At 36.8% G+C, this 24,448-nt stretch overlaps 1 pseudogene; it reads left to right on the top strand.

The window, feature by feature from the left end:
- Nucleotides 1-683: 683 nt before the first annotated feature.
- On the top strand, nt 684-20,774 carry LOC100515740 (HAUS augmin-like complex subunit 3 pseudogene; annotated as a pseudogene).
- The last annotated feature ends 3,674 nt before the right edge of the window (nt 20,775-24,448 follow it).

The following is a 24,448-nucleotide window of genomic DNA, read 5'->3' as shown; positions in this document are numbered from 1 at the left end:
TCAGCAGGGATCATTTTGTTTTGTAATTTTGGCATGTCTACCTTCCCCAGAGTTGTTGCACACAGGGCCAGCATCTTTTCAATGACATGAGCTGGCACAGTGCCTGCCCCACAGTGGGTATTCAATACTCTTTTATTGTCTGAATGAAGACATATTTTTGAAGTGACATTTATGATTATATGTGTTGCAGTCCTTCCTTTTAAAATGCTGTGAAAGAAACATCTCTAATAATAATATGGTTGAAATTCTCAATTTAGCTCATATGAAAGGTGATTTAAATATAGCTAAAACAACAAGATATGCTCATTTTAAAAAGAGTATAAAAAGGACCTAAAGAGAAGAAAGGAAGGAAAAAAAAAAAAAAAACAACAACAGACTATCCAAAAGGAAATAAGAACTACAGCATAAATTAACACAATATTATATATTATATATATGTATATATATATATATAATTATATATATATATATAATCAACTATATGCCAATGAAAAGAAAGAAGCCTGGATAAAAAAAGTGTGAGCCTGAACATACATACATACATACATCTTCTCTGGGAAATCTCCCAGGAGCTCAGAGCAGGGGCAAGGAAATCCACACAATCTCTCAAGGCTGAGTGGTGGGGGAAGGCAAAGAGAATTCACACAAATCCTGGGGCAGGAGAGAGGCAAAAAAATTTAAACATGAAGCAAGCCTATGAAAATATAATTCTATTTGCTGATAAGGGGACGGTGGGCTTCAGGTGCGCCGTGAGATAAGCCGAATGCATTATTATGCATGTGTGCTGTGAATTTGTAAGTGAAAAATGAACTTTTTACCACGGGTTCTAAGTTATGAGTTGCTAAATTTTTATCCTAGTGGATTTGTGCAATGTGTTTCTATCCTCAAACTACTGGAACTGTGGACCTTGGGATTTTTTGTTTTCTCGAAGCCCTTTCACTCTCAGAGTGATCACAACAAGAATAAGAATAATGAAAATAAAATGATAATTAATAATAACAGAACATTTATGTTATAGGCCACAGACTCAGTTGTGTTAGAAGTATTTTTTCCTCTGATATAAAGAGGAAAAAAAAAAATGTCTTGATCCCCATAACACTCTATTGGAAGGAAAAAATCTTAGTCCGTTTTCAATCTCCCTTCCAATCCAACTTTCAGAATCAAGAATCTAATGAAAGTACCAAGGTGTAAAGAGACGGAGTTCCCATCATGGCGCAGCAGAAATGAGTCCAACTAGGAACAATGAGGTTGCGGGTTCAATCCCTGGCCTCGCTCAGTGGGTTAAGGATCCCAAGTTGCCATGACCTGTGGTGTAGGTCACAGATGCGGCTCAGATCCTGCATTGCTGTGTCTGTGGTGTAGGCCAGCAGCTACAGCTCCGATTAGACCCCTGTTTTGCCATGGGTATGGCCCTAAAAAGACCAGGAAAAAAAAAAAAAAGGAAGTAAAGAGAGAAAAAGGAAAAGATCTTGACCTCAGCAATCAGTTCCCAAGTTGGCCTTTGAGATGTCCACCACCCTGAACTTAAGGCAATTCTCAGCCTGGCAGCCCTCAGGAACCCTCTGCTCTAATCTAAATGTGCATCTCTCTGCTCTTATCTTTCCTTCCTAGAGCTCACAGTAATTTATTTCTAGATTCAGGGGAAATCCCTCTCACTTCAATTTATAGGTCAATGTATATTGCCTCTACCCTAAATCTCCCTTCTCTCTGGGAAGAAAAGAAACCAAAACTCAAGAAAATTGATAACTTCTTCCGTCAGCCCTTAAGTAAATAGCAATGGTTAGATAGTGAAGGATCAATAAACCATAAGGGAGAGAAAGATTATCTTTTCATAAACATTACCCTGTCTTAGGAGGTATCGTTTGTCACATGTTTAACTACACACCAGGCATTGAGATCATCACTTCACACTGGTTTATGGTGGTGGGTGGCATTGCTCATAAAAAGAATCTCTTGTATTAAAGAAGAGGAAATTCTCAGGAGTCGTTGCTAGAGATAATATGAATTAAATTCATTGAATTGAGAAGCAAGTATACAAAGGCCAGTGACACAATGTGGAGAGGCAGAGGGAGCAAGGAAAAAGAAGCAGAAAGTCTGCAGGAGTGTAGCAGGTTAAAAGCATAGTTGGAGTTTCACCAAGTAAAGCTGAGGGCTCAGAAAAGATTGAACTAAGAATGAACCATAGTCAGTCGGTAGTTCTTGGCAACAGAGCTCTCTTTATGCAAATGATATCATAGAGGGTAAAGCCATATGTTAATTAAATTTCTAGTAACTAGCAAGGGAGTGTTTTGCAAAAAGATGCTGTTCAGATAATTCTAACATGGGAGAGAGTCTGGGAAGGATGTTTCAAGCATTTTGTGTATCCACCAAAGAATGATATAAGAAAGGAAAAGAAATTGAATTATTTGCAAAGAAATTAAATTGGGTCTGTGTACTAGAGGAGTTCTTCCATTCTAGAGACATATTTTGCCTGCCGAAGATGTTTTTCACAGACCATGTAAATAAACGAGATATGCCCTCAAGCTATACCTCTTCAAGCTCCTATCTTCTTTCTGATATTATCAGCACATGGAAGAAAGTCTTTAAGGGCCAAAGGAGTTGGCTTAACACTGGAAAGCAGAATATGCCATCTCAAATTATGCCACTTTGGCACAAGGATTATTTTGAACTAAAGTTACTTGAATGAAAGCAGATGCCTGGGATTTCCTGTTGTGGCTTAGCAGAAACAAACCTGACTAGTATTCATGAGGATGGGGGTTCGGTCCCTGGCTTCGCTCAGTGGGTTAAGGACCCAGGGTCACCGTGAGCTATGGCGTAGGTCACAGATGTGGCTCAGATCCCGCATTACTGTATCTGTGGCATAGGCTGGCAGCTACAGTTCCAATGCAACCCCTAGCCTGGGAACTTCCAAATGCCACACCGGCAGCTCTAAAAAAAAAAAAAAAAAAAAAAAGGGTTTCTCTGGCCACTCCTTTTTCTTTCTGAAAACAAGAGATAAAATCCCCATGTGGAAAATGCTGAGGTATACCAATGGACCTAATGTACAGCAAGGTACATTACAGAGAATAATATTGTATTATATACTTGAAAATTTGTTGAGAGTAGATCTTAAATGTTCTTATCATTAAAAGAGAATTGGTATTTATGTGATGGGGCAGAGGTATTAACTAACATTATCATAGCGATCATTTCATAATAAATGTATCAAATCAACATGTTGGACACATTAAACTTACACAATATTAGATATTGACTATATCTAAATAAAGCCGAGGGAAAAAAGCAGAGAAGAAAAAAAAGTAGGCAAGAAAAAAAGATTTAAGTTAGCTCATAATTAAAAACAAATGTATCAATCAAAATGTGAAAGCTATATTAGAAAACAACTAATAAAAATGTGTTTCTGAAACAGCACGGTCTATAAGAAACTAGAATTTTAGAAGTAAGAAAAAATGAAAAAATGATGTACACACCAGCATAATTTCATCTGGAAATTTTTTTATCAGCTAACATGAACATGGTTTCGGAGTGATCCCATGTATTTCAGAAGGTCACAGAATTATGGTAATTGCTTTCGAATTCACACATGAAATGATTAAAGCACGTAAAATAGAAGTCAATATTGGAGATCTGCTGTGAAACTTTAAAATCAGATGTTTGAAATTGTAAGCTTGGAAGTTTACCATGTATATATAACCTGTATACAACATTGTAGCCAAAATCCATTTTATTGAAATAGTTAATAGCAGCTTGCTATTATAGATGCAATGGTTAAGCTTAAAGTTAATTATATTTTTAATAAAAAATCAGATGAAATACAACAACCCAGCAGTAAAACTCTTTCTTTATCCAACTTTGTTCTCTCTATGTCCTAACTGACTACAGCGGGAGAGGGGTATGAACTGGTTTTGGGGGCAGAAAGTGACATTTTCAGAAAACAGAAAAGAGTGAACTGCATGATGCAAAGTGAAAGTAGAGCTGAAAAATGTCAAAAAGACAAAGATACTCAATGTCGTTAGCTTCAGCTTGTCAAACTCAATTTCATCTACTACATGTCAAAGATCTTTTGGAAAATAGTTAAGTTCAAGAGACTTCAAGGTCTAAAATGATTCCTGAGGTTACTGGAATTCTCAATAGAAATTTCATGGAGCGTAAGTATATCTGGATCTCTCACAAAGCTCGTGTTTTATATGTGAATTGAGAAATAATTCCAAAAGTAGCAAGAACCTCCACTACCAGCATCAAAAGGCAGTGGAAAGTGAACATTTTCCAGGACAGGTAGAGGGCAAGGTTTGGTTAGGAGTAGGTTTAAAGCTAACATTTCTCTGCTTATAATTTTATTAAGAAGTCAATTCTAAGAAACATGTTTTTCAAGAAAGGAGACTACTTTTTTTCCTTTTCTTGTTTTCCCTTCAGCTTTATTCAGGTATAATTGACATATAAAACAGTAAGATAATTAAAGTGTACTTCCTGGTGATTTGATACACAAACACATTGTGAAAGTTCCTATCATTTAGTTAACATATCAATCACCTTATATATTTATCTTTTTTTATCTTTTTCTTTCTTTCCTTCCTTCCTTCCTTCCTTCCTTCTTTTTTTTTTTTGTGAAACCATTTAAGTTCTACCTTCTTAGCAAATTTCAGTTACACAGTGTTATTAACTGTAGTCATTATGTTTTACAATTTGATCATCTGACCTTATTCATGTTATAGCTATACATTTATACCCTTTTACCAGCCTCTCCCTATTTCCCTGACTCCTTAACCCTTGAAAACACTTAGTCTACTCTCTATTTCTGTGTTTTGTTTTGTTTTTCACAATCTGCAAAACAACTCAAGTTTATGGTGATTTGTTTAAGGATTCCAGGCACCATTTTTAGAAAACAAAGTGTCTGCTGTAATACACAGGATGATAAAGGAAAAGATGACAGAAGCAAAAAGTTGCTTACAATAGAGATGATGTTTGCTTCTTCATAGATTTGCTTAAAGAAGGATCTGCTAATAATATGTAGTAACGTAGAAAAGAGAGTAGATTAGTCATAGCTACAATGTTTCTCAAACTGAGATCTTTGGACAAAAATGCATGTTAGTTGATTAAATATTGAAATACTTAGATTTGGTTGATCTCTAGCTTCTGACTTACGTCCGCTGAGTTCTCTCCTGCCAAGTTAGCTGTGAAGCCCTGGAATCTCTGGTGAGACTGAGCCTTCCATAACCAAAGGATACTTTTTTTTTCATATGTTTTTCTTGCTCCCAAATCTTGTGCCCACCTGGATGTCCCTGTCTGGAGAAGCTTGCATTCTTTTTTTATTTTTATTTTTATTTTTTTGTCTTTTTCTAGGGCCACACCTGCGGTACATGGAGGTTCCCAGGCTAAGGGCCTCATCAGAGCTGTAGCTGCCGGCCTACACCAGAGCCACAGCAACACCAGATCCCGAGCCGCGTCTGCGACCCACACCACAGCTCACGGCAACAAGGGATCCTTAACCCACTGAGCAAGGCGAGGGATTGAACCTGCAACCTCATGGTTCCTAGTCGGATTCATTAACCACTGAGCCGTGACGGGGAACTCCTTTTTTTTTTTTTAATTTTTATTTAATCGACTCAAAGAAGCTGTCAAAACTAGCAATGCCATTCACCTATTTTGGAAACTGGCTATGCACTTGCCTGGCCACCAATTATACATAGTTAGTAAAAAAAGTGACCTCAGAACAAGTCTAACGGTTTTCTACAAGACTGAATGTTGCAGTGTCCCCATACAGAATATCCTCATTGACCCCACCTTCATATCTCACTGAGATCCATGTCTGCAATATTTTACAACTGAATAATGTCATTTGATTTCAATGCTTGTATGTACACATGAATTTAAGATTAAGTTACATCAAGAAATTACCTAAAATGAGAGAATTTTACTTCTTATGTATTAGTAAATAAACCCAGCTGTCAATAGATAGGCAAGTCCAAATGCCAAAATAACAATTATCCTGCATTCGTATTGAATTTCTCTAGTGCTTATAAAGACAAAACTCATTTGCGCAATATAATACACATGAGCTTGGCAGAAAATAGACTGTACGTTCAAAGGGTGTACGTGAATGAAGATGGTTTAATGAAGGGATTGTTTCCAAATGTGTTTGCTGAATTAAGGGAACCCAATAAGGAAGGATAAAGCCACCCTGGGACTAGCAGAACAAGGAACTGTTAACACAGCCAAACTCAAGAGGGAAAGTGGGGGACAGTATTACCAGAATCCAGGAAAAGCCAGAGCCAATCATCAAACTCTGGCTGTTGCTAGCACAAAGAAATCAGAAGAATAAATACCCACAACTGAATTTTCTCAGCTCCTTGATCTTCAGCCAGTGCTAAACACAGAGGGAAGCCAAAAGGCAAAAAGATGCACATGGTGTAGTCCATGGGGATCAGTTTTCAGGGCCCCAGATTTGGGCAGAAAAAAGCAGCGATTTTACAGGGGAAAACAGACCAGTGTGCCTGTTATTTATCTGTTTGTCCTCAGACCCATTATATTTCCTTTCCTTGACCTAATATTATAGCAAAGGGAACTACATTTCCCAGGCTTTCTTACGAGCTTATTCAAACCACGCCTAGTCACTGGGAGCTGGTGGCAGAAGCTGGAAGACCGAAGGACGTCAAAAGCCACACCATCCCTCCCAATCTCTCTCTACTTCAGACATTCCAGCCGGAGTGTTTGCACATACTTTGTGGTCCAGCTACCACTGAATCGCCCTTTTTACCATGGTCCCAACTCCCACAGGGTAAGGCAGAGCAGAACAGGGCAGGAATATTTTTTTTAAGGTCAACTGCAAGTCCAGGCTTTTGAACATAGATGGTACTACCTCCTGTCAGTCTTTTCAGCCTGAGGATAGTGACCTCTTTGTGCTGCTTCTACTCTTTCATGTTTCTCTGCATAAATGCTCAGATCTTCCATCACCTTGGTATTCAATTACCAGTATTCAGTTTCCTCTATTTGCAATACCAACAGTCATTTCTGTTTCTGACAGAACTCAGATAAAATCCTGGGTTAATTTGTAATTGAAAGACATTTTCATCAGCTTAGACTTTTACTTCCTAAGATATTTAATAAATTGAAAGTTTGATTTGACATCACCAAAAAAGAAAGGATAAAGGATATGGTAAATAACACTATTGTATTACTTTATCTCAAGCTAATGAGAAAAAAATTGGGACAGAATTTAATAAATGAATCAAAACTTTATGTCACATACAAATGAAGTCATACCATACTCTATGAAGAAAAGTTTAACAGCCTTGAAGAGATAAAATGGTGGAGAAATTGAGTAATTCCTTGGCATGAATGGCAATCAAAGTATAAAACACCATAAAAGAATTTGTGGTTAGCAGTCAGTTTCATATCCACATTTGAACAGATTGTTGTCTAGAGTCCACTTTTGTCATGCAGTATTTCCACTGTTTATTAAAAGTAAGGATAATGATAAATGATCAGTGATGGAAAACTCTAGTCAGCAAAGATGACATATTACCGGGTTAATTGCATCATCCTTCGGTTCCTCATAATCGTACATTTAAAAACAAATTTCAATATTGAATAATACTGATATATAAAATGCAGAGAAATTAGAATGTAAGGTGGAAGTATAGATAGAAAGTTGGATGGATGGGTGATAGATAGATAGACAAATAGACAAATAGACAGATTTATGCTATATTTATTCTTTAAAAGATGCACTGTATTTTAGGGTAGAACTATGCCTATCCAAAAAACTTCCAATAAAGCTCTTATGGGCGCTTACTCACTAAGCAGGTACCTTTTGCCTTCCCCTCTCCTTCTCATTCCTGCCTGAATTGTAGATGTGATGGCTGGCTTTGTACGTATGATGGCTGCCTTTGCAGCCAGGATTTTTGAACCATGAGGCAATCTTAAGAGGGAAGAAGCTTTCTAAGCATAGCAGTGCAAATGGAAAGTGAAGCCTGGAACATTCGTTAGGCCATAACGCCAGTAGTAGTGCTGAACAACCGAAACTCAGACTGAATTACAGGTGATAATACAAATCTCCATCCTATTTAAGCTAGCGATATTCATGTTCTTTGCTCATGTCAAATACAATTACTAACTATTAGCCACTTTTATCTGGAGATATTCATCACAAAAATGTGATTTGAAAGTATTATGTTTGATTTGAAAAATAAATTTGAAACAATTCAGATAGGAAGAAAATAATTAAATACATTTTAAAAATATGCTCCTTTTCTTAATGAAAGTGAACTGAAGATTGCAAAGGTTTCATTATTCCCCTAAATAATTTGTCTGTGAAGCAAAACCCCAGTCAAAATAGAAAATATTTTTAACTTGACAAACTATTTGTAAAATTAATCTTCAAAATTAATAAAATGAAATTGCTTTTAAAAGTTAAGAAAAAATTCCTTCCAGTTTTATTGAGCTATGACTGACATACATCACGGTATAAATTTAAGGTATACAGCGTAATCATTTGGCTTTCCTACATCACAGAATAAGGACCACGATAAGTTTAGCGAACATTCATCATCTCTTATGGACACAAAATCATAGAAAAAAATGTTTTTTCTTTGTGATAAAAATTCCTATGATTTTCTCTTAACAGCTTTCATGTATCACATAACACAGCGGTGTTAATTACATTTATCATGTTGTACATTACACCCCTCGTACTTATTTATCTTCTAACTGGAAGTTCGTGCTTTTAATCATTTTTATCCAAATTACCATCTCCCTACCCCCTGCATCTAGTAATGATAAATCTTGTATCTTTTTCTATGAGTTTGTTTGGCTTGGTGTTTATGAGTATAATTTAGCAACAACACTATGTTAGTTCCTAATACACAACATAGTAATTCATTATATCTGTACATTTGAAAATAATCACTGCTGTAAGTCTAGTTGTCATCTGTCACCATACGAACCTATTACATTGTTATTGGCTTTATTTCCCACACTGTACATTTCATACCCATGACTCGTTTTGTAACTGGAAGTCTTTACCTCTTAATCTCCCTCACTTATTTCTCTCCTCTCCCCACCCGCCTCCCCTTTGGTAGCCACCTGTTTGTTCTCTGCATCTATGACTCTCTCTCTGTTTTGTTATGTTTGCTCATTTTTTTATTTTCTAGATCCCACATATAAATGTAATCTCAGTAATTGTTTTCTTCATATGACTTAATTGCACTTAATATCATACCCTCTAGGTCCATCTCTGTGGTAACAAAAGATAAGATTTCATTCTTTTTTATGGCTGAGTGAGATTACATCATAGACGTAGATACAGATATTGATATAGATATTGACATCTCACATCTTCTTTATCCATTTTTCTATTGATGGGCCCTTTAGTTGTTCCCATATCTTGACTATTGTAAATAATGCTACAAGTGAACATAAGGATGCATATATCTTTTCAAATTAATGTTTTCATTTTCTTTAGATGAGTACCCAGGAGAGGAAATACTGGATCATATGGTAGTTCCATTTTCAGCTTTTTTAGGAACCCCCATACTGTTTTGGTTTTTACCCTATTTTAAACTGTAATAACTGACGTGTAATATGAATCAATAATAATTCAAACAGGGTAAGACTGGTAAATAGTTACACTGTTGGAAAGTAGAGTTTCAAAACAGACTCACAATATTGACTCAACCTGATCAAAAAGCAACGTGTCCATGAAATAAAAGTAAAAATAAGAATTTTCTAATCTCTTCCTATGACCTTTGAATATTCCATAACTATTATCCTAAGTCTGTTTCCCCAAGAGAAGCCACTTGAATACTAACATAGTAAGCGTGATGACTGTGCATGAGGTCATCAGAGAAGGAAATGGGGATGGCTAGGCTCAGTTGGTCTTGCCAAGACTCATCCTCCTCATTCCAAGCAAAATACCAGTTACCCAGCCTTGGCGCTTCCATATTTTCAGATTAAAAACATGTCCCTGCTGACTTCCACTTATGGATATGGATGGAACATCTCTTTTGAACAAGTACTCCTGTGAAAACTCTTCACTCAGAACTGGGGCAAGAGATCTGCTTTCATCGGAGGCTGTTTGGAACATCACTCATCAAGGAGCCATCATTTGAAACAGCCAACTAAGTTAGCTGCTAAACTTCCCTACACCAACCTATCATAAAATTTACAACTTTGAGGCCAGTCCTTCAGCTGTGAGTTAAGAATGCACTGCATGCACCTAGAAAAGTTCAGTGCTAAACATGGTCTCTTTTCTGAGTAGATTTTCATGATTATTAATAAGAATGAAGGTATTAGCATTGACTTAGGGCAGAGTGCTACTCTTTGTGAAGAAAAAAAACTTTAATTAAAATATTTTGTGTTTGCCAAGGGGGAAGGAGTGGAATGGACTGGGAGTTTGGGGTTAGTAGATGCAAACTATTGCATTTGGAGTGGATGAGCAATGGGATCCTGCTGTATAGCACAAGGAAATGTATCTAGTCACTCATGATAGAACATGATGGAGGATAATACGAGGAAAAGGATGCATATATACCTGTATGTATGACTGGGTCACTTTGCTGTAGAGCAGAATTTGACAGAACCTTGTAAATCAACCATAATAATAAAGATTTTTAAAATATTTTTGCAGAATACATAGAGTCCAAATATCTGAAAGAATGTTCAAAACCACCATCTCATTGTGAAAAAAAGAAAAAGAATTGTGAATAGAATTAAACACAGAGGTAATTATGATGTTATTATTTGCATAGATTCAAAAGCCTTACAAAGGGCTACAAAAGACCTCCTAATTCTTTCTCCTCTGCAAAACAAGTATATATAAGTGAAGATAATTTTTATACAATTAATTTTCAGAAATTACTATTTCTTTTTAAAGTGAATTATTTAAAGTTTATAAATACCAATATAACCTTAAAAGTCCTACCTTTATTACTAGAGCAATTGTTACAAGCTGAAATGCCTGTTATAGACACAGAGATGAATATCTAACTACCTGAGTGTCAACACTTAATGGATGCCATTAGAAAACTCCATTGGTCTGGAACTCTGATTATTCTACTGTTGTCACTATAGGTTTATAGCTATTGGTGCTGATTTGTAGAAACTTTCCTCCTGAGGTTTTTGTGGTTATAAACTGAGAAAAATGAATTATACTACCATGAAATGCAGAGGAAGGAAAAGAACACCATTTAAATACTTGCATACAGAATGTATTCATTTATTAGGGTTGTCATACTAAGTATCAAAAACTGAGTGCCTTTAAAAAATAGAAATTTATTGCCCCACAGTCTTGGAAGCTATAACTGGAAACAAAGTTATCATCAGAGCCATGCTCCCGGATGGCTCTAGCAGAGATCTTTTCTGGCCTCTCCTAGCGTCTGATGTTGGCTGGAAATCCTTTGGCATTCCTGGGCTTACAAATGCTTCCAGTCACATGTCCATTTTCTCCCTTGTCCTCACATCCTTTTTCCTCTGTGCATGTCTATCTATCCCTCTGTCCAAATTTTCTCTTTTTATAAAAACTCTAATCATATTGGATTAAGGTCTCCTTGAATGATCCCATTTTAACTGTACTCTCTCTGTAAAAAATTTTCTTTTTCTTTCTGTCTTTCTTTTATTTTTTATTACTCAATGGGTTTTATTACATGTATAGTTGTACAACGATCATCGCAACCAAATTTTATAGCATTTCTATCCCAAACCCCCCTTTCTTTCTTTTTCTTTTTTTTTTTTTTTGGGGGGGGGGGGAGCTTCACCTGCAGCATATGGAAGTTCCCAGGCTAGGGATTGAATCAGACACCTGCTGGCCTACACCACAGCACAGCAACACAGGATCCAAGCCACATCTGTGAACTACACTACAGCTCATGACAGCACTGGATCCTTAACCCACTGAATGAGACCAGTGATCAAACCCTCATACTCAAGGATACTAGACAGATTCATTACCACCGAGCCACAACAGGAAGCCCCCAGTAAAGACCCTATTTCTAACTAAGATAGCATTCTAAGGTCTTGGGATTTAGGACTTCGATGTATCTTTGTTGGAGGGATACAATTCAGCATGGTACATATCATATACTATATCTGGAAATGAAACTTTTAAGCAACTAAAAGTGCCATCCAGGTAGATTTCTTTCAGGATTCTATTGGCAATTTATATTGACTACATTTTTATTGGTATGAAACTTTTAAACAACTAAAAGTGCCATCCAGGTAGATTTCTTTCAGGATTCTATTGGCAATTTATATTGACTACATTTTTATTGATATGAAACTTTTAAACAACTAAAAATGCCATCCAGGTAGATTTCTTTCAGGATTCTATTGGCAATTTATATTGTCTATAGTCCTTGTGCTCAGGTTTTCAGTGACCATGATGAAATGACCAGAAAAAAGTAAGTAGATGACCAGAAGGAGGGTAAGTCAAAGATATAGCCAAACAGATTCCCCCAAAGAACTGAGGATTTGCATAAGCTGATCTTTGAAAATCTGGTAAGAGTTTAGTTGGTAGAGATGAACAGACAGGGGAGCATATGAATTAAAAGAAACAGATGGGAGTTCCCATCGTGGCACAGTGGTTAACGAATCCGACTAGGAACCATGAGGTTGCGGGTTCGGTCCCTGCCCTTGCTCAGTGGGTTAACAATCCGGCGTAGCCGTGAGCTGTGGTGTAGGTTGCAGACGTGGCTCGGATCCTGCGTTGTTGTGGCTCTGGCGTAGGCCAGTGGCTACAGCTCCGATTCGACCCCTAGCCTGGGAACCTCCATATGCCACGGGAGCGGCCCAAAGAAATAGCAAAAAGACAAAAAAAAAAAAAAAGAAAGCAAAAAAGAAACAAATGATAAATGGTGGTTTGGGGGAAATTTAGGGTAGTTTATTGCCATATTTTCCAGGGCTTTTAATACCAAGGTAAGTGAGATCGGCAATGGAGATAATGGAGAGTCAGTGAATGATTTTGAGAAAGAGTATAATATGACTGGAGTAAAATAACTTGTCAAGTACAATTGGGAATGAAGATTAGTCAATAATTTCAGAATCTACGATGCAAAGAATAAACCTGGAGGAACTAGTAGAAATTTGATAGACATTGGGATGGGGCAGGGTGGAGGCAGCATCTATGAAAGAGAGCAGCATGTACAAAGGCACAGAGATGAAAATTATTATGTTGGGGATTTCCCATCGTGGCTCAGTGGAAAAGAATCTGGGTTGCATCCATGAGGACGCAGGTTCTATTCCTGGACTTGATCAGTGGGTTAAGGATCTGGTGTTGCCATGAGCTGTGGTGTAGGTAGCAGACACAGCTCAGATCCCAAGTTACTGTGGCCTGCATTTATAGCTCCAATTCTGCCAGCAGCCTGGGAACCTCCATATGCCCATCGGTGCAGCCCTTAAAAAAAAAAAATTATTATATTGATTAGGGCAGGTTTTCTCAACAATGGTGCTGTCTCTATTTTGATTTATATAACTCTTTGTTATTGGAGGCTGTGGTCATTTAAGGATGTTTGGCAACATCTCTGGCTTCTATCCAATAAATGCCAGCAAGTCTTCTTACTAGTTGTGACCCCCCCCAAAAAAAAAATCATCTCTAGACATGGCCTATGCCCTTTGGAGGTAGAGAGTGGGCAAAATAGGCCATGATTGTGAACCTCTGAAAGTGAAAAAATGCCTATAATTTAATAGAACTGCAGGGTAAAGTACAATAGTGGGTTGGCTAGAAATAAAGCTGGAAACATAAAACCAGATAGAAGCTGTTACTTTGCTTTCCTGAGAATTTACTATTTAATTCTGGTGTTTAAAAAATAAGAAGCAAGTAAGTGAATCAAGAAGATTTTTGTATTTCAGAAAGATTAATTTGGAAGGAATTTTGAAGGAACAAGCCTGTGGTCAGGGAGGCTGCTTGGGGGAAACTGCAGATGTCCTGGTTTTATGGTGTCACTGAGGAGTTAAAGGAGGGACAGGAGATATAAAGGGGTTAAAGGGGTTAAACTAATAAAATATACATAATAGAAAAAGAAAGAAAAACAAAGGGGAATGGATAGGTTGAAAGAAAACACACATACAAAATTATTGAATGTCTTGACTCCTGGAATATTAGGAAAATGGAAGGGCCATGAATCATCAAAGGAAATTTTCCAAAAGAAAATGTAGGTTTGGAACTCAAGAAAGATAGAAAGTTGTTTGTGCTGATATTATCTATGCAGTTTTGATGGTTTTATGGGTAGATTAAGTTAAGAAAGAGAATTATAAACAAATAAAAAAAGAGTCAAGGGCATATTCTTAGAAAGTGACCACATATAAGGGAAGGAGGAATAAAAGGAATTAGCAGAGGAGAGTGTATAGAGATGCAAAGGGAATCAACATAACTCAGCACTGTAGAAGGACAACACAAGAGGGTGTTTCTCAGAGGTTGAGTGGAAATTATTTGGGCTGCGCACAGATATTTGATTCTTTCTTGCTCACATAAGACTATTATTCTTACCTATACCTCATCCCTCCCCACTTAATTCAGAGCCAAGGGGCTTACTTGGCCCATAAGATACGAACTGAAGGAACCTGTGTGACTTCCAGATGGAACCTTTAAGTGCCCAAGCATCCATAGTCACCAACATCATTCCAGAAAATTCTGCTCTACCAGTCAGAGTCCAGGAGGGAGGATAACAGATATCAGATCTTCTAGCTGATCCTCACTGGACATGTAGTGTGACAACCATATCTTTGTATTTTTAAGTAAGGGAGATTTTGTGTTGTTTTTTCACCCAACATAAGCTAATTGATCCTTGCTGTAAAAAATGAAAAATGCAGGAATGGATTAGCAACGAGATCCTGCTGTGTAGCACTGGGAACTATGTCTAGTCACTTATGATGGAGCATGATAATGTGCGAAAACAGAATGTGTACATGTATATGTAAGTGTGTCACCATGCTGTACAGCAGAAAAAAATTGTATTGGGGAAATAACTATTAAAAAATAATAATAATAAAAGTTGAGACAATGATTTTAAAAATGCATGCAATGTGTCAAGGAGGAGAGGAGCAAACAAAGATTCTAGAATTTGAAATAGATGCCAACCTTTTTTTAAAAGCTTCCCATTAGTTACCAAAATTAGGGCCCTCCTGTGCATGCACTCCCATGAGTGAGAGTGCAACAGGCTGCTGAGGAGAGTGAGTGGAACTTCCTGAGGTTGATCGTATCTGGACTCAGGGTTCTTTCTTGAAGGTGGATGCTAATTGAGTCATTCAGGGACATTATTATATATTCTAAAAATACTTTTTCTCCCTTCTCTGTGGACTTAACATTAGTTTTGCATATATTTGGATTTATTTTCTAACTATCAATACTGTGAAGCCTTATCAGTAATAAAAAAAAAATGGGTAGTTAAAACCTGAGTTGTGGAAAAGAGTTTGTGTAAACATTAAAAAAATAGATTACCCCAAAGCTGATATTCTTTTGTTTTCATAATTTTTTTTTCCCACTGTACAGCAAGGGGGTCAGGTTATCCTTACATGTATACATTACAATTACATTTTTCCCCCACCCTTTCTTCTGTTGCAACATGAGTATCTAGACAAAGTTCTCAATGCTATTCAGCAGGATCTCCTTGTAAATCTATTCTAAGTTGTGTCTGATAAGCCCAAGCTCCTGATCCCTCCCCCTCCCTCCCCCTCCCCCTCCCCCTCCCATCAGGCAGCCACAAGTCTTTTCTCCAAGTCCATGATTTTCTTTTCTGAGGAGATGTTCATTTGTTCTGGATATTAGATTCCAGTTATGAGTGATATCATATGGTATTTGTCTTTGTCTTTCTGGCTCATTTCACTCAGGATGAGATTCTCTAGTTCCATCCATGTTGCTGCAAATGGCATTTTGTCATTCTTTTTTATGGCTGAGTAGTATTCCACTGTGTATATATACCACCTCTTCCGAATCCAATCATCTGTCGATGGACATTTGGGTTGTTTCCACGTCTTGGCTATTGTGAATAGTGCTGCAATGAACATGCAGGTGCATGTGTCTCTTTTAAGTAGAGTTTTGTCCGGATAGATGCCCAAGAGTGGGATTGCAGGGTCATATGGAAGTTCTATGTATAGGTTTCTAAGGTATCTCCAAACTGTTCTCCATAGTGGCTGTACCAGTTTACATTCCCACCAGCAGTGCAGGAGGGTTCCCTTTTCTCCATAGCCCCTCCAGCACTTGTTATTTGTGGATTTATTAATGATGGCCATTCTGACTGGTGTGAGGTGGTATCTCATGGTAATTTTGATTTGTATGTCTCTTATAATCAGTGATGTTGAGCATTTTTTCATGTGTTTGTTGGCCATCTGTATATCTTCTTTGGAGAAATGTCTATTCAGGTCTTTTGCCCATTTTTCCATTGATTGAGTGGCTTTTTTGCTGTTGGGTTGTATAAGTTGTTTATATATTCTAGAGATTAAGCCCTTGTCGGTTGCATCATTTGAAACTGTTTTCTCCCATTCTGTAAGTTGTCTTTTTGTTTTCTTTTGGGTTTCCTTTGCTGTGCAAAAGCTTTTCAGTTTGATGAGGTCCCATGGGTTTATTTTTGCTCTAATTTCTATTGCTTTGGGAGACTGACCTGAGAAAATATTCATGATGTTGATGTCAGAGAGTGTTTTGCCTATGTTTTCTTCTAGGAGTTTGATGGTGTCCTGTCGTATATTTAAGTCTTTCAGCCATTTGGAGTTTATTTTTGTGCATGGTGTGAGGGTGTGTTCTAGTTTCATTGCTTTGCATGCAGCTGTCCAGGTTTCCCAGCAATGCTTGCTGAATAGACTTTCCTTTTCCCATTTGATGTTCTTGCCTCCCTTGTCAAAGATTAATTGACCATAGGTGTCAGGGTTTATTTCCGGATTCTCTATTCTGTTCCATTGGTCTGTCTGTCTGTTTTGATACCAGTACCACACTGTTTTGATGACTGTGGCTTTGTAGTATTTCTTGAAGTCTGGGAGAGTTATGCCTCCTGCTTGGTTTTTGTTTCTCAGGATTGCTTTGGCGATTCTGGGTCTTTTGTGGTTCCATATAAATGTTTGGATTGTTTGTTCTAGTTCTGTGAACAATGCCATGGGTAATTTGATAGGGATTGCATTGAATCTGTAGATTGCTTTGGGTAGGATGGCCATTTTCACAATATTGATTTTTCCAATCCAGGAACATGGAATATCTTTCCATTTCTTTACATCTTCTTTGATTTCTTTGATTAAAGTTTTATAGTTCTCGGCATATAGGTCCTTTACTCCTTGGTCAGGTGTATTCCGAGGTATTTGATTTTGTGAGGTGCAATTTTAAAAGGTATCGTATTTTTGTATTCCTTTTCTAATATTTCATTGCTGGTATACAGAAATGCAGCTGACTTCTGAATGTTAATCTTATATCCTGCTACTTTGCTGAATTTATGAATCAGTTCAAGTAGTTTTGGGATTGAGTCCTTAGGGTTTTCTATGTATAGTATCATGTCATCTGCATACAGAGACAGTTTGATCTCTTCTCTTCCTATATGGATGCCTTTTATTTCTTTTGTTTGTCTAATTGCTGTGGCTAGGACTTCCAAAACGATGTTGAAGAGCAGTGGTGAGAGTGGGCATCCCTGTCTTGTTCCAGATTTGAGTGAGAAGGCTTTCAGTTTTTCCCCATAGAGTATTGTATTTGCTGTGGGTTTATCATAAATGGCTTTGATTATATTCAGGAATGTTCCCTCTATACCCACTTTGGCGAGGGTCTTGATCATGAATGGATGTTGGACTTTGTCAAATGCTTTTTCTGCGTCTATTGAGATGATCATATGATTTTTGACCTTTTTTTTGTTAATGTGGTGTATGATGCTGATTGATTTGCGTATGTTGAACCATCCTTGTGAACCTGGGATGAACCCAACCTGGTCATGGTGTATAATTTTTTTGGTATGTTGTTGGATTCGGTTGGCTAAGATTTTGTTGAGAATTTTTGCATCTATATTCATCAATGATATTGACTGATAGTTTTCTTTTTTGGTGGTATCTCTGTCTGGTTTTGGAATGAGGGTGATGGTGGCTTCATAGAATGTCTTTGGGAGTATTCCTTCTTCTTCAACCTTTTGAAAGAGTTTAAGGAGGATGGGCACCAATTCCTCTTTATATGTTTGATAGAATTCACCTGTGAAGCCATCTGGTCCTGGACTTTTATTTGTAAGGAGTGATTTTATGACCTCTTCAATTTTATTTCTGGTGATCAGTCTGTTCAGTTGGTCTGTTTCTACTTGATTCAGTTTTGGCAGGCTGTAAGATTCTAGAAAATTGTCCATTTCTTCCAGATTGTCAAACTTGTTGCCGTATAGTTGTTCATAGTATTCTCTTATGGTTTTTTGTATTTCTGCTGTATCCGTTGTGATTTCTCCTTTTTCACTTATAATTTTGGTTATTTGGGTTCTTTCTCTCCTCTTTTAGGTGAGTCTGGCCAGGGGTTTGTCCATTTTGTTCACCTTTTCAAAGAACCAGCTCTTGGTTTTATTAATTTTCTCTATTGTTTTTTGAGTGTCTATTTTATTGATTTCTTCTTTGATCTTTATAATTTCCTTCCTTCTGCTGACTTTAGGACTTTTTTGTTCTTCTTTTTCTAATTCATTTAGGTGGAGGGTTAAGTTGTCAATTTGGGATCTTTCTTCTTTTTTGAGAAAGGCCTGTATTGCTATTAATTTCCCTCTGAGCCCTGCTTTCGCAGCATCCCATAGATTTTGAGAGGTTGTGTCTTCATTATCATTTGTTTCAAGGTAGTTTTTAATTTCCTTCTTGATTTCCTCATTGACCCATTGGTTTTTTAGTAGCATGTTGTTTAGTCTCCATGGAGTAGGTTTTTTCTCTTTCCTTTTCCCATGGTTGATTTCTAATTTCATGGCATTGTGGTCAGAGAAGATACTTGAGATAATTTCTATGCTCCTAAATTTATTGAGATTAGCTTTGTGTCCCAATATGTGGTCGATTCTTGAGAATGTTCCATGAGCATTTGAGAAGAATGTGTATTCTGATTTTTTTGGATGTAGTGTCCTGAAGATATCAATGAAGTCTAACTTTTCTATTGTTTCCTTTAGGATCTCTGTTGCCAAAGCTGATATTCTTAATGGGGAAGGTTTGACTGGTTCTTTGAGACTGTAGAAAATGAATCATTTTTGAAGTGGTTTTGTTGTATTGTGAGTGAACAGAATGTGTTGTCTGGGGAGGAGCTGGAAGCTTTTAGCATTCTTCAAAAATCAGGCACGCTCATCCTAGAAGAAGCTGCAGTGGATGAGGTTCTTAAAACCTGTAAAACTTCTGATTTTCAGACACCTACCCTGAATGACAAAAAGCTAGAGAAATTAAAGAATGAGTCTCAAACTCCACAGAAATTAAAGAACCTGAAAATTCAGCAATGTAATAAATGCCAATTGATGGCTTCAGTCACTAGCTACAAATCCCTGAGTTTAAATGCTAAAGAAGAAGAAGCCAATAAAAAGCCAAAAGCAGAGTCAAGGAATTCTAAGTGCTTCAAATACTAAAATCAGTAATGAACTTCAGGCTCTTAGTGATGGAGTTGCAAAATTAATGACATTCTTCAGACATTCTAATTTGGGTCAAGGGACAAATCCACTGATGTTTTTAATCTCAGTTTTCCTTGGGAAAATATCTAAGCCAAGAAGAGCAAAGCACAACAGCATTAATCTTATATACCAGAAAGCAGTTCTTTCAGAGTATCCACAAAGTCTTTTAAAGTTCAAGTGAAGAAAATTTTCAACGTTTAGATATATAAGCACCATCTATCTGTGATAATCAAGAAGTTTTTGAGGAGCAACTGCTAGACATGGCTAGGCAGCAGCTAGCATACCTTTGTACTCAACATCAGTTAATTCACTTGAAAGCAAGTTATTTGATCATGAAATCAAGTATAAAATGGGCAAAGGAAAATCTTCATAGCCTGACTAGCAAGGCTCTTGGCAGAGATAATTTGGATGCTAGGTTATTCAACTATTCAAAATTTCTAGCTTGAATAGTGAGGTTCTGAAACTTGAAGAATAGATCACTCAGATAAAAGACAAAAGTTTGCCTGCTGGGCTAAAAGAGAGTGCCCAGTTATTGAATATGCCAGTTGTAAAAAGGGATTTGCACATGGCTACACAGGACTATCATACAGCAAGACAAGAGTTAGTTTTACATCAGTTGATAAAGCAAAAGGCAGCTCCTGAACTTCTACAATGATCATATGAAATTGAATTGAGAAACCATTGGGACGTACATCATCAACTTGAAAACTCGGTTCAAGAACTTAAAAGTAATTTGACGCTCCACGAGCACTAACAGACCCATCAGTATCTCAGCAGCTAAATCCAAGGAATACCATTGATACCAAGGATTAGTCTACTCGTACGCTTTATCAGCTTTTAGAAGGAGAGAATCAGAAAAAGGAATTGTTTATAATCCATAGAAACCTGGAAGAAGTGACCGAGAAATTAAAACAGGACATTTCTTTCTTAACAAGAGCACTTGGCAACATCTGCTCGAGTACATTTCTTCTTTCTGTTCAAACTAGATAATGATGTGGACATGCTTTGTTGATGCTTTGTATCAAGGAGTAAATCAGCTTTTGCCTAGTGATCAGGGGTTAAGAGAGCAGTTTCATCAAGTTGAATTTGAATGAGTTAAATCATCTTCTTATTGATATTCTTGCTGATGTGAAGACCAAAAGAAAAGCGCTGGCATCTAATAAACTGCATCAGAAGGAAAGAGAATTATACATATTTTTTTTAAAGATGAAGATTTAAAAAACCATTCAAAGATTAAGGCTGTTGGTCTTGAAGACTGAAAATTACTAAAAATGAAATCTTTGCTGTGTATGCTATATTTTAATGTTTTATATATTAGGAGGAAAATATAGCTAATAAACTCTGCAAAAATGTAGATTGGGGGTCGATGGAACATTTTATTTAATGAATTCAAATATTATATCAATTTTGGTTTTTTCTTATTTGATATGTCCAAAGTACCTGTATTTTTTATGACTTGAACATTTGCTTGGTGGCATTTAGTCCTGGCAGCTTTCAACTTACAGGAAAAAGCATTATATCATGCAAATATTTTAATAGAGTTAATTATATATCTGCTTTGTTTTTTTTTAGAGATAGAAATTTCCTGTTAAATATTTTTAAAATGTGTAGAAAATTTACAGCACTTATAATCTGCAGATCTTAATAAAAGGAATAGTCAAGTCCCCTCATATTTGTCTATAAAGTAAAATTCTGCCTGTCAAACTGTGTTCCCCCATAAATCCCAGCTGTAGGCCTTGAGACTATTTTAATGTTCTTGCTTGTATCACAAAGAACGTGAGGTCTCCATTGCCTGTAGTTTATTTTAGAGGTTGGATCCTGGGGACTCAGCATTTCTGCAGGACAGATCTCATCACTGCTTTGACTTCAGTGTGATTTGTATACCATGAATGACTTTCAAATGTAATTTCAAAATTCCTTAGAAGTGGTTGCTCAGATCAAGTATAATTCTATTTTAATCAGTTTCTTAGGAGTGAAAATACTTAAATGTTGGATTTTATTGGTTGGGATACAAGTGTATTATTTTTACAATTAGAAATTTTTTTAAAAGTTGGTATAAAATTGGAGTTCCTAATGTGGCTCAGTAAGTTAAGAACCCAACATAGTATCCATCAGGCTTCGGGTTTGATCCCTGGTCTTACTCGGTGAGTTAAGGATTCGGTATAACCACAAGCAGCAGCATAGGTTGCAGATGTGCCTTGGATCAGGTGTTGCTGTGGCACAGTCCTCAGCTACACCTCCAGTTTGACCCCTAGCCTAGGAACTTCCATATTCGACAGGTGTGGCCATTAAAAAACAAAAAATTGGTATAAAATAATTTGAAGTAACTTATTTATCAGTTATTACATTGAATGCATCTTGAGTGCCTGATGTTTATGTGGCTTGTGTTACATATTAAGTAAACTTTATGGAGAAAAGAGAAGATACAGATAGTACTTTTGAGAATATTCCTGGGTGTCCCATTGTAGCACAGTGGGTTAAGGACCCAGCATTGTAACTGCAGTGGCTCAGTTAGCTGCCATGGTGCCATTTTGATCCCTGGCCTGGGAATTTCTGCATGCCATGGGTGTGGCCAAAAAAATAATTCCTGCCCCAAGAATATTCTACCTGTTTTTATGTGAAATGTCTGTCTAAAAACTACATATTTCAGGTGATCTTTATGGAATTTCTTGGCTTATAACCACCAGAAAGTGGGTATGCTTAGGAGACAGATGGGCCTGGACAATTCTTATAATCCATTGAACAAAAATGTTTTGCCTGTTATTGTGTTTTACATTATTTAAAATTTTATGTTTATTAAGTAGATATTAATATGTTTGAAAAATTTGTAGCAATAAATTTTTTGTTTAAGACTTTAAAAAAAATTAGGACAAGGGTCTATATCAAGGTTCCTATAGCACTTACCTTTTTTTGGTACTTAAAGTCTTCACTGCATTTATATTACATCTTTAAGATTGTTTGAGCTCAGATTAGGTTGTAAAATATGTTTGAGCTCAGATTAGGTTGTAAAATACTTTCAATTATTGCTGAAAGTTTTCATCTTTCTAACTCCTTAACATATTGTGTTTGCTGCAGTTTATTGTGGCTGAAAGTGAAGTATGTGGAGACACAAAAAGGAACTTTTTCAATTTGTAAACGACCCTATAAATGGAATTCAATTACAAGAGAATGCGTAGCTCAGTGATAAATCTGTTCAAGCTGAAATTTGATGACCTTTTATGAGGAGAATTTCTATCATTTATTGAACACCTATTATGTGCTAGGTAATATACTAGATGCTTTAGGTGTGTCATTTTTATTAATGTGCACTGCAATTTTCATGTGTAGATATAATTAATTCCACAACTATGAAAGGTTAAATAAACTGTCAATCTCAAATAACTAGTAAGGGTCCGAGCCTGGATTCAAACACCAAAATATGTGTTCTAATTTCAGACAGAGAGAGAGAGAGCTGAATGTCTGTTTTATTCATTAACAACAATATAATTCCTCATTTCTTTGACTACATTCATGTTACTGTACAAAACCATTCCTTGTTTTTGTGGTTGGGGATCCTATATTGCCTGAAGAACAAAAGACCAAGACCTAAAATTTCCTACATAAATAAGATGCATTCTGTGTGGCTTGTATTTTAAAGCCCTTTCTTAGGGAAGAAAGAAAAAAAAAAAAAAGAAATTAACAAGGGTTTTTTATATTTGTACAAGGTACCATAGTAATTTTACAACCTGAGTTTTAAAGAGGTAACAAAAATTCTACTGCTCCCCGTGAATTTGAGTGATTTGAAATTTTATTCCCAGTGTCTCTAGAATGAGATTAACTACTTGCAGATAATAATGAAGGCACTGTTGAAATCATTTAAATGATTGAATAAAGCGTTTGAAAGAGGAAGTCATTGTGAGGCATATAATTTTCTTTTTCTCTTCTATGGTGCATGGATTTAATTCCTTAAATATATGGAGAGGAAAAAAAAATGTGCTACCTTGAAATTTACCATATGAAATCTAGTGCTGTTGCAATGACAAAGACACTTAGCCTGCAGCAAATATTTTCTTTACATAGCATCCTTGTTGTAATGTTATTTTTGTTGAAAAAAAATGATTTATGAGAAAGTATCTACATTTGATTATTATAGGTCCTTAATATCCAGCCTGAATAAATCATGTTGGCTGGATATTAAGGAATGATAATAATCAAATGTAGAGGTAAATTCATTAACTTTTAAGTGTGTGTAGGTCATCATCTCATCTTCATCTGAACACACTGGTTCTCCAAGTGTGGTCTTGGCACTAAGAACGGAAAGTCAGCAACAACTGTGAATTTGTTAGAAATGCAAATTCTTGGACACCCACCCATCCAGGAACAAATTCTTGGCGATAGAGCCCTATAGCCTGTGTTTTAACAAGCTCTCCAGCAGATGCTGGTACTACTGAAGATTGACAAACACAGGTCTCATCCATGGTTAGATTTGAATAAATATATATTTCACTCCCAGCCTTTATCTTTAATAGTGGCTCTTAATCTGGCAGAGTATCAGAATAACCTGCCAGTCCTTTTAAAGAATAGTGATACTCAGAGTTCGTGGCTCAGTGGTTAACGAATCCGACTAGGAACCATGAGGTTGCGGGTTTGATCCCTGCCATTGCTCAGTGGGTTAAAGATCCGGCGTTGCCGTGAGCTGTGGTGTAGGTTGCAGATGAGGCTTGGATCCTGCATTGCTGTGGCTCTGGTACAGACCGGTGGCTACAGCTCCGATTGGACCCCTAGCCTGGGAACCTCCATATACCACAGGAGCAGCCCCAGAAATGGCAAAAAAAGACAAAAAAAGAAAAAAAAAAAAAAAAAGAGAATAGTGATACTCAGACCCAGGCCAGACACAGTGAACCAGCATCTCC

The sequence above is a fragment of the Sus scrofa genome, chromosome 8, assembly GCF_054392235.1.
Source record: "Sus scrofa isolate SSC_HxYL_T2T_F1_AM1 chromosome 8, Sscrofa_HxYL_maternal_Yorkshire_Landrace_v2.0, whole genome shotgun sequence".
NCBI lineage: Eukaryota > Metazoa > Chordata > Mammalia > Artiodactyla > Suidae > Sus > Sus scrofa.
Note: the sequence above shows the minus strand (reverse complement) of the source record. Positions and strands in the feature narration are given on the sequence as shown.